The sequence below is a fragment of the Callorhinus ursinus genome, unplaced genomic scaffold (assembly GCF_003265705.2).
Source record: "Callorhinus ursinus isolate GAN/ISIS: 27379988/994484 unplaced genomic scaffold, GSC_fseal_2.0 scaffold33, whole genome shotgun sequence".
Lineage (NCBI taxonomy): Eukaryota > Metazoa > Chordata > Mammalia > Carnivora > Otariidae > Callorhinus > Callorhinus ursinus.
This window is the reverse complement of record NW_027397095.1, coordinates 12,939,149-12,950,165: the sequence shown is the minus strand read 5'-3', so window position 1 is coordinate 12,950,165 and position 11,017 is coordinate 12,939,149. Positions and strand designations below refer to the sequence as shown.

General features: G+C 39.8%; 1 pseudogene; it reads right to left on the bottom strand.

Moving 5' to 3' along the window:
- Nucleotides 1-5,134: 5,134 nt before the first annotated feature.
- Nucleotides 5,135-5,716, bottom strand: LOC112809256 (small ribosomal subunit protein uS7m pseudogene; annotated as a pseudogene).
- Nucleotides 5,717-11,017: the final 5,301 nt, after the last annotated feature.

Below are 11,017 nucleotides of genomic sequence, written 5' to 3'. Positions count from 1 at the left end.
CTTTCTTTCTTTTTCTCTCTTTCTCTCTTTCTCTCTTTCTCTCTTTCTTTCTCTCTCTCTCTCTCTCTCTCTCTCTAACTCTTTCTTTTGGCAGTTCAAATCAACTGTTGAGCCCCTCTAGTAAATTTTTCTTTTACGTTATCATACTTTAAGCTTCAGAATTTCCATTTAGTTCTTTTTTATAGTTTCTATCTTCTTATTGACAGTCTCTATTTGATGAGACATTGTTATCATAACTTTTCTTATTTAAGCATGATATTCTTTAGTGCTTTGAATATGTTTTGTACTGGCTACTTTGAAATCTTTGTTCATTAAATCTGACATCTGTCCACTCTCAGGCAATTTCTGTTGCCTGCTTTCCCCCATATATGGGTCAGACTTCACTGTTTTTTTCATGTCTTACAATTTTTTTGTTGGAAATGGGCCGTTTTATTTTTTTATTTATTTTTAAGATTATTTATTTATTTATTTGACAGAGAGAGACACAGCGAGAGAGGGAACACAAGCAGGGGGAGTGGGAGAGGGAGAAGCAGGCTTCCCGTGGAGCAGGGAGCCCAATGTGGGGCTTGATCCCAGGACTCTGGGATCACCACCTGAGCCAAAGGCAGATGCTTAACAACTGAGCCACCCAGGCGCCCCAGAAACGGGCCATTCTAGGTAACATATTGTAGCAACTCTGGTTACAGGTCCACATTACACTCCACCTGTGTTTGTAGGGATGCTTGTTATACTTGTTTGTTTCTGGCTAGCTGGATCGTTTAACTGGATCATTTTTAATGAAATGTATTTCATCTCTATAGTACAAGCTTCTGATACTTCTTGGAGGACATAGCAATGGGCATATGCACAATCACCTCAGAATGCTTGTTGTTCTGGCAGGGCTCTCTTTGTCTCTTTCCCTGAGCACACCTAGTTATCAAGCTCCACTAATTGCTGGCTAATTGGTCTATTATTTTCAACAATGTCCTGGAAAATAAATTGCTGCACAGACTGATTCATTTAAAATCAGATCCTTTGTGAGGACAGTGTTTTTTTTTTTTTAACTTTCTTCTACAGTCTTATCCCTTTAAACTTTTTCTTTTTCCTTCTTCCCTCCCTTTTTGCCTCCCTTCCTCCTAATTTTTTCCTCCAGCTTTACTGAGATATAACTGATAGACAACATTGTGTAAGTTTAAGGTGTACAACATGATGATTTGATACATGTTTATATAAAATGATAACCATAGAAGCGTTAGTTCACAATTGCATCACTTCACATAATTATCATTTTTTTGGTGTGGTAGGAACATTTAGAATTTACTCCCTTAGCAACTTTAAAGTAAATAATGTAGTATTGTTCGCTATAGTCATGCTGTACATTAGATCTTAAGAGCTTACTTACCTTATAATTGAAAGTTTGTACCCTTTGACCAACACATTCCCATTTCTCCTGCCCCTAGAACCCTGGCAAGAACCATTCTACTCTCTGTTCTGTGAGTTTGGCTTTTTAATTAATTAATTAATTAATTTATTTATTTATTTATTTTAAGAGAGAGAGAGAGCAAGACAGGGGAGGAGCAGAGGGAGAGGAGAGAGAGAATCTTAAGCAGACTCCACGCCTGGCACAGAGCCTGACACAGGGCTCAGTCTCACGACCCTGGGACCATGACCTGAGCCAAGATCAAGAGTTGGACACAAGCAACTAAGTTACCCAGGCACCCCAAGTTTGGCTTTTTTAGATTTCATGTATAAGTGATATCATACAGTATTTGTCTTTTTCTGACTTATTTCAATTAGCATAAAGGTCCAAATGTTGCAAATGGCAGGCTTTCCTTCTTTCTCATAGCTGAAAAATATTCCATTGTGTGTGTCTGTGTGTCACAACTTATTCCATTGATCCTTAGACTCTTAGGCTATTTCAGTGTCTTGGTTACTATCAATAATGCTGCAATGAATGTGGGAGACCAGATACCTCTTTGAGATCCTAATTTCATTTCCTTTGCATACATACCCAGAAGTGAGATTGCTAGATCATACGGTAGTTCTATTTTTAATTTTTTGAACAACCTCCATACTTTCTGTAATGGCTGTACCAATTTACATTCCCACCAATAGTGCACAAAGGTCCTCTTTTCTCCACATCCTTACCGACACTTGTTATCTCTTGTCTTTTTGATAATAACCATTCTAACAGGTGGTTTTCATTTGCATTTCCCTGATGATTAGTGATGTTGAGCCCCTTTTCATGTACCTATTGGTCATTTGTATATCTCTTTGGAAAAATGTTTATTCAGTTCCTCTGGTCACTTTTAAATTGGATTTTTTAAGATTTTTTTATTGGTTATTTTTGCTCTTGGGTTGTATGAGTTCCGTATACATTTTGTATATTAACCCCTTATCAGATAGATGGTTAGCAGATATTTTCTCCCATTCCATAGGTTGCCTTTTCATTTTATTGATTGATTCTTTTGCAGTGCAGAAGCTTTTTAGTTTGATTAAATCCCTCTTGATGATTTTTTTTTTTTTTTTTTTGCTTTTGTTGCCTATGCTTTTGGCATTGTATCCAAAAAAATCCTTGCCAAGACTAATGTCAAGAAGCTTTTTTCCTATGTCTTCTTCTAGGAGCTATAAGGTTTTGGGTGTTATATTTAAATCCTTAAAATATTTTGAGTTACTTTTTGTTAGTGGTATCAGATCAGGGCTCATTCTTTTGCACGTGATTATCCAGTTTTCCAAACACCACTTCTTAAAGAGACTATCATTTCCCCATTGTCTATTCTTGGCTCCCTTGTCACATATTAGTCGACCGTATATGTGTGAGTTTATGTCTGGGCTTTTAACTGTTTTCCTTTGGCGTGTGTGCCTGTTTTTATGACAGTACCATACTGTTTTGTTTACTATAGCTTTGTAATATAGTTTGAAATCAGGAATGCGATGTCTCCAGCTTTGTTCTTTCTCAAGATTGCTTTGGCTATTCAGGGTATTTTGTGGTTCCATGTGAGTTTTGGGATTGTTTGTTCTATTTCTATGAGAAATAACATTAGAATTTTGGTCGAGATTGCATTGAATCTACAAATGGCTTTGGGTAGTATGGAAATTTTAATAGTATTCTTCCAACCTATGAACATAGGTTTCCATTTACTTACATTTTCTTCAATTACTTAAATCAACGTTTTACAGTTTTCACAGTATAGAACTTCACTTCCTTGGTTAAATTTATTCCTAAGTATTTTGTTGTTTTGATGACAGTGTACATGTAATTAAAAAAAAATTTTTTTTCAGATAGTTCATTTTTAGTGTCTAGAAACTTGAGGAAAAGGAAGGTCTATTGTATTGCCCAATTTTTGACTCTTCTCCCTATACTTTCTTCCTTCCTAATGTTCCAAGATTCCTTCTTTTATTAGTTTCTTCCTGCTTCATTAATATCCTTTAGCCGTTCTTTTAGGGTGAGTCTGCTGGTGACAAATTCTCTTAATTTCCCTTCATCTGATATAGTATTGATTTGTCCTTTTCTCATGAAGAATATTTTCACTGGATATGGAATTCTGGGTTGATATTTCTTTGCTTAGCATTTAAAAAGAGTGTGCCACATACTCTGGTTTCTCTTCAGATCGCATAAATCTTTCGCCTTTTACTAAAAAGAGTGTGCCACTCCCTTCTGGCCTCAAGGGAGAGCCATGAGTGGGAGTTGTGTGGAGAAGGGAGCACCCACCTCCTGGCTATGCTTATCCTGAACTTGTATAGAGAAATCTGCTGTAATTTGTGTTCTTTTCCCCTGGAAAGTAAGGTGTCGTTTCTCTCTTGCTACTCTCTAGGTTTTCTTTGTCTCTGATTTTCAGGAGTTTGATTCTAATATATTGTGGCATGAATTTCTTTGGGTCTATCCTGTTTGAGGTTTTTGCATTTGTAGATTTATTGCATTTGTAAGTTTATGTCATTCACCAAATTTGGGGAATTTTAAGCCATTATTTCTTTTTATTTATTTGTTTATTTATTTCTTTTAAAGTTAGCTGTACACTCAGTGGTGTGGCTTGAACTCACAACCTGAGATCAAGAGTCACATGCTCTACAAACTGAGCCAGCCAAGCACCCCTCAGCCATTGTTTCTTTGAATACTACTTTAGCGCCATTCTTTCTTATCACTTTATGGGCCTCTGATGGCATGAATGTTAGATCTTTTGTTATAGAACCACAGGTCCCTAAGTATTTTTTCCCATCTATTTTTTTTTCTGTTGTTCAGTATTGGTCATTTCTTTTTACTTTATCCTTTCTTTAAAATTTCGATTCAGTTTTAGTAAATGGCAGAGCCACATCACATGCTATACCAGTTCAGGGGGAGAATTTTCTTTCTATTTTTTTATTTAATTAAAAAAGTTTCTTTTTAAAGATTTTATTTATTTATTTGACAGAGAGGACAAGCACGGGGAGCGGCAAGCAGAGACAGAAGGAGAAGCAGGCTCCCTGCTGAGCAGGGAGCTAGATGCGGGGCTCAATCCCAGGACCCTGGGATTATGACCTGAGCCAAAGGCAGATGCTTAACCAACTGAGCCACCCAGGCACCCCCCAGGGTGAGAATTTTCTAATTAACCTTTTCTAATATTAAAACTACTTCTTGGGGTTCCTGGGTGGCACAGTGAGTTGAGCGTCCAACTCTTGGTTTCATCTCAGGTAGTGATCTCAGGGGTCGTGGGCTCAAGCCCCACATCGGGCTCGCACTCAGCATAGAGTCTGCTTGGGATTCTTTCTCCCCTCTTTCTCTTCCCTTCCCCCCATGTGCTCTCTCCCTTCCTCTCTCTAAAATCAATAAGTAAATCTTAAAAACAAGAAACAAAAAACAAATCCCGCTTCCCTTAGTATTGTCCTAAATTCTACCCTGAATTTAGGGAAGAGTGGCTGGATGGGCCATATGTTTCCTGGGGGAAATCCAAATTGCTACGTTCCCTCTTTGTAAGGAAATGGGACAGGAAGAACAAGTTCTAGCCCCCAAAGAAAGGACTTACAAGCAATAAATATGTTGCTCCATCCTTATGAGACCTGCCGGCCTTTAAAAGGGAACTACATCCTTAACCCACAAGTGTTTTTCACCATGACAGTGGCTCCTGTTGTTTCTTGCAGCAGAAAGCCCTGGGCTCCTCCTTGAGCCTCTACCCTCCATCTACCACCAGCAGGAGTGAGCCAGGGCATGGGTGGCCTCTGCCATCTTGTGCATGCCATGCTTCTTCTTGATCACAGGGCCCTGTTTGTGAAAAGCCTCCCGCAGTTCCTGTGACAATTCTCTGGCATCAGCATCCACCAGTGCTTCTTCTCCCTGCACTCAGTAATCATCCACTTCATGACCAGAAAGCAATGACGCCGGTCAGCTAGTGGCCCAGGGACTTGGTAGAAATGGCCACCTCTCAAGATGGGTACCAGCCCAATCACAGGCTCATAGTTCTTCAGGGCTTGGTGGAAGATGGTGTAGGGGTTGTGTTGGATGGTTGTTCCTCTGCAGAAGCAGCATGGTACTTCTCAAACTCTTTCCTTTTCCCAGCTTCCAGAGTCTGCATCATGAAGGGTCTGGCCAGTACTTTGTTTCCTCCTTTCATCATTATATTGGTGAATTTACTGACACTGGGTCTTCAAACACAAAGCTTGTTTTTGTCACTGGGGCAGCTTTAATAAGCTGAATCTTCCTGAGTTTCTGCTCATACTTCTCAGAATGGGTAATTTCTACTATTCTATCTTTATGTCCACTCATTCTTTCTCCTATCACCTTTATTCTGCTTTTGGCTCCTTCTAGCAATTTTTCATTTTGGTTACTATATTTTCAATTCTAAAATTTGATTTTTCTTTATGTCTTCTATTTCTTTGCTGGGACACTATATTTATTTGATGGGAACTTTGGGACTTTCTTTTTTTTTTTTTTTTTTAAGATTTTATTTATTTATTTGACAGAGAGACAGCGAGAGCAGGAACACAAGCAGGGGGGGTGGGAGAGGGAGAAGCAGGCTCCCTGCAGAGCAGGAAGCCCGATGTGGGACTCGATCCCGGGACTCCAGGATCATGACCTGAGCCGAAGGCAGACGCTTAACGACTGAGCCACCCAGGCGCCCACTTTGGGACTTTCTATCTTTCATTTTCTTCAATCGTTTACATAATTTTTCATTGAAACATTATGATGACTAACATCCTTGTCACATAATTCTATTATTTGTGTCTCTTGTTTTCATCTGATGATTTTCTTTTCCTCATTCAGATTTTCCTGATTCTTAGTATGATGAATGATTATTTTTGTGTATCCTGGCAATTGAGGCTATTATGTTATGAGACTCTGGATCTTATTAAACTTTTATAGGACTCCTCAGTCACCACACAAGGGTGGGAAATGGTATGTTGCCTCATTACTGCCAATTAGGGATGGAAGTGCACATTTCCTACTAGGCCACCTTTGACATTCCATGAATAAGAACCTCTTGTTATTTTTGGGCAGGGATAAAATTTCAGGTCTTTACTAGGCCTCTGCTGACATAACCTTGGCTGGGAGGAGAAAGAGTGCCTCATTACTGTTCCTCACATCGCCTCCACTGTCACCATGGAAGGGATGGGGGGCTCCTTATCACTGGGTCAGAATGAAAGTTCCAGGTATCTACTCTGCCTTTTTTTTTTTTTTTTGTCACCAACCTAGTATGGGGGAAGAGATGACTAGTTACAGCTTTGTGAAGGTAGAAGTCTAGGTTTCCTACCTGGCTTATCCTGTCATGGGTTGTGCACAACCACAATTTTTATCCCATGGTATTTGACTGGAGTAAGGTGATTATTGTCTAAAAGTTTTCTGTCTTGGGGCGCCTGGGTGGCTCAGTTGGTTAAGCGACTGCCTTCGGCTCAGGTCATGATCCTGGAGTCCCGTGATCGAGTCCCGCATCGGGCTCCTGGCACGGCAGGGAGTCTGCTTCTCCCTCTGACCCTCTTCCCTCTTGTGCTCTCTATTTCTCATTCTCTGCCTCTCAAATAAATAAATAAAATCTTTAAAAAAAAAGTTTTCTGTCTTATCAAGCTGCCTTTATCCTGGTCCTTTGGCTAGAGAGAACAGGTTTTACTTGGAGCACGTATAGTCTGCATTCATGGGTGTATCCTGGTTACAAGATGCTACTGCACCCAATTCAGCATATATTAGGTGAAAGGAAAACCCAGGGAATTTAACGTCATGCCATTCCTTGAGTCTCAATGTTCCTACCTGGTCTTTCTTCTCTCCACCTTCCAGAGTCATCTTCTGTTTTTATATATAATGTTCAGGGTTGGTAATTATACTTAGTGAAAGAATATGGAGAAGTACATTTCCTCCTCCATCTTATCATAGAATCAGAAGTCCAGGGAATAATTAGATATAGCCATGTTAGGTACTGGAGATATTTTGATGCAGCTATTTTGATATAGCATCAGAACACAATTATGTTAAAACAGAAGAATACTTTTATTACTAGGTAATAAATATTCTTGTCACTATAAGAGTCATTCCTGCCTCTCACTTCCTCTATCCCTGACCTCCTTGGAAGTGGGAGCTCCTTTATCTCTTTGAAGGAAAGCAGAACTGCCTAGGATTAATGGGCTCTCTAATGCTGGTGGGAGATTGCTGAAGAGGCTTTCTGTTGGATCTCATCCTCTGACTCCTCCTGAGGTGGTACCCATTAATGGCTTATATGATTATCTCTGCTGAAAGATATGGCACTTATACCAAGGTGGAAATAGAAACAGAAATTGGAAGCCTGTAGCATCTGTGTTATCCTTGCAACAAATGAAGACTTAGCTCTTGTACTTATCCTAAAGTGGTTTTTGTTAGAGTGGAGATAGATACAGTGATTAGCTTTGAGGTCAATAATAGTAAACTGTAGTCCAAGGCCACAGAAGTTAGAGAAAGAGTGTTGTAACTTGCAGACTTTATGACCACAATAAGGTAACCTAGGGTTATATGGTTTGCTACTTTCCTGGAAATGCAATCACTTCTTTATTGTTCATAGAGTTTTCTCCCCTTCTTTTTCAACATGAAATGATGGCTTTTGCCATAAGCATCTTAACTCCTGTTGCTCAGGATTCTCAGTTGGAAAGGGGACAGAAAAGTAGGGGTGGGACTACCTAGACTTGTACATATTAACTGAGCATATTGAGTGAATGTTGATACATTAAGATGTAGAATCCATATCCCTTTTATTTAAAAAAAAATTTTTTTTTAAAGTAAACTCTACACCCAACATGAGCTTGAACTCACAACCCTAAAATCAAGAATCACATGTTCTACCAACTGTGCCAGCCAGGTGCCCCCATCTATAACCTCTTTAGATAATACTGTCAAAGGAATCAGACAGCGTGGCTTCATCCGCTAGCTTTTCTGTTAACTACCTGTGAGCCTTTGGCAAGTTATCTAACCTTTCAGAGCCTTGGTTTCTTCAGTAGTAAAGTGAGCATCATGGTAGCACCTGCCTTTTTGAGTTATTGTGACATTTCTATGCAATAAAGATTATAAGCACTTAGAAAAACCTGGTCCATTGTAAGCATTCAATACATGTTAAAGTGATGAATATTTTTAAGGAGAATATTTCTAGTTATATGGATGGTTCCTAACTGCTGACAGTATTTAATTTCTTTTGTTTTTTCCGTTTCTGACCTCTAAGTAAAGTGTGGATTTGTGTAGTCCTTTAGCTTTTAGGGACTCTCTAGTAGTACAAGTGCCTCAACTAAATTTTTGGGTCATTTTTATTGTGTGAGTTCATGGGATTATATTTGTCCAGAAGTTCTGGCCATTTGACAATTGTGGGTAATAATTTTAGAAAACTAAACCAGCATTAAAAAAAAATCACGCAAGGGGCGCCTATGCGGCTTAGTTGGTTAACTGTCTGGCTCTTGATTTCGGCCTGGGTCATGATCTCAGGATCCTGGGATCAAGCCCTGCAATGGAGCCTGCTTGGGATTCTCTCATTCCCTCTCCCTCTGCCCCTCCCCAGCCCCTGCTTGCACGTTCTCTCTCTCTCCAAAAAACAAAAAACAAAACAAAACAAAAAAACAGGCAACTTAACTTTTGAAAATGTGACTGAAATAAAACTGTCATTCTTCCCTTTCATTTCAGCGTGGTCTGGGACTCTTGGGAGAATGTACGCTGAGCGTAAACTCTGTATCTTAGGCCGATATGCCTATACTTAACACTCAGGCAGTGTCTTAACTATTCAGTATCTCCCTTCAGGGAATACTGATATATGTTTACTGTTACTTATTAATAGTACCTATGAAGACTTTTGTTTATCATTTTAGGTTTATGTCCAAATAAAGCATTAGTAGTTTGGCCTTTTTTAGCCTCCTTAAAGGGATTATGATATTTGCTTGTCTGAAGAGTAATGCCAAAGGATGATATTTAGCTACAGTTGGAAAAAATCATTCTTGGGTGCCTGGGTGGCTCAGTCATTAAGCATCTGCCTTCGGCTCAGGTCATGATCCCAGGGTCCTGGGATCGAGCCCCGCATCAGGCTCCCTGCTCCACGGGCAGCCTGCTTCTCCCTCTCCCACTCCCCCTGCTTGTGTTCCCTCTTTCACTGTGTCTCTGTCTGTCAAATAAATAAAATCTTTAAAAAAAAGAAAAAATCATTCTTCACCTTAAATTTCTAGAATATTTAATAATTTATATGTTTAAAACATTAGAGTGGAGAAAGATGAATGTATCAGAGACAAATATGTTTTGGTTTGCTATATATTAACTTGAAACCTAGTTATTTCTTTTTTTTAAAATTTTTTTATTGTTCTGTTAATCACCATACATTACATCATTAGTTCTTTTTTTTTTTTAAAGATTTTATTTATTTATTTGAGAGAGAGAGAATGAGAGATAGAGAGCACGAGAGGGAAGAGGGTCAGAGGGAGAAGCAGACTCCCCGCTGAGCAGGGAGCCCGATGCGGGACTCGATCCCGGGACTCCAGGATCATGACCTGAGCCGAAGGCAGTCGCTTAACCAACTGAGCCGCCCAGGCGCCCACATCATTAGTTCTTGATGTAGTGTTCCATGATTCATTGTTTGTGCATAACACCCAGTGCTCCACGCAGAATGTGCCCTCTTTAATACCCATCACCAGGCTAACCCATCCCCCACCCTCCTCCCCTCTAGAACCCTCAGTTTGTTTTTCAGAGTCCATCATCTCTCACGATTCATCTCCCCCTCCGACTTACTCCCCTTCATTCTTCCCCTCCTGCTATCTTCTTCTTTTTCTTTTTTCTTAACATATGTTGCATTATTTGTTTCAGAAGTACAGATCTGTGATTCAACAGTCTTGCACAATTCACAGCGCTCACCATAGCACATACCCTCCCCAATGTCTATCACCCAGCCACCCCATCCCTCCCACCCCCCCACCACTCCAGCAACCCTCAGTTTGTTTCCTGAGATTGAGAATTTCTCATATCAGTGAGGTCATATGATACATGTCTTTCTCTGATTGACTTATTTCACTCAGCATAACACCCTCCAGTTCCATCCACGTCATTGCAAATGGCAAGATCTCATTCCTTTTGATGGCTGCATAATATTCCATTGTGTATATATACCACATCTTCTTTATCCATTCATCTGTCAATGGACATCTTGGCTCTTTCCACAGTTTGGCTATTGTGGACACTGCTGCTATAAACATTGGGATACATGTACCCCTTCGGATCCCTACATTTTTATCTTTGTGGTAAATACCCAGTTGTGCAATTGCTGGATCGTATGGTAGCTCTATTTTCAACTGTTTGAGGAACCTCCATACCGTTTTCCAGAGTGGTCGCACCAGCTTGCATTCCCACCAATAGTGTAGGAGGGTTCCCCTTTCTCTACATCCCCGCCAACATCTGTCATTTCCTGACTTGTTAATTTTAGCCATTCTGACGGGTGTGAGGTGGTATCTCATTGAGGTTTTGATTTGGATTTCCCTGATGCTGAGCGATGTTGAGCACTTTTTCATGTGTCTGTTCGCCATTTGGATTTCTATGGAAAAATGTCTGTTCATGTCTTCTGCCCATTTCTTGATTGGATTATTTGTT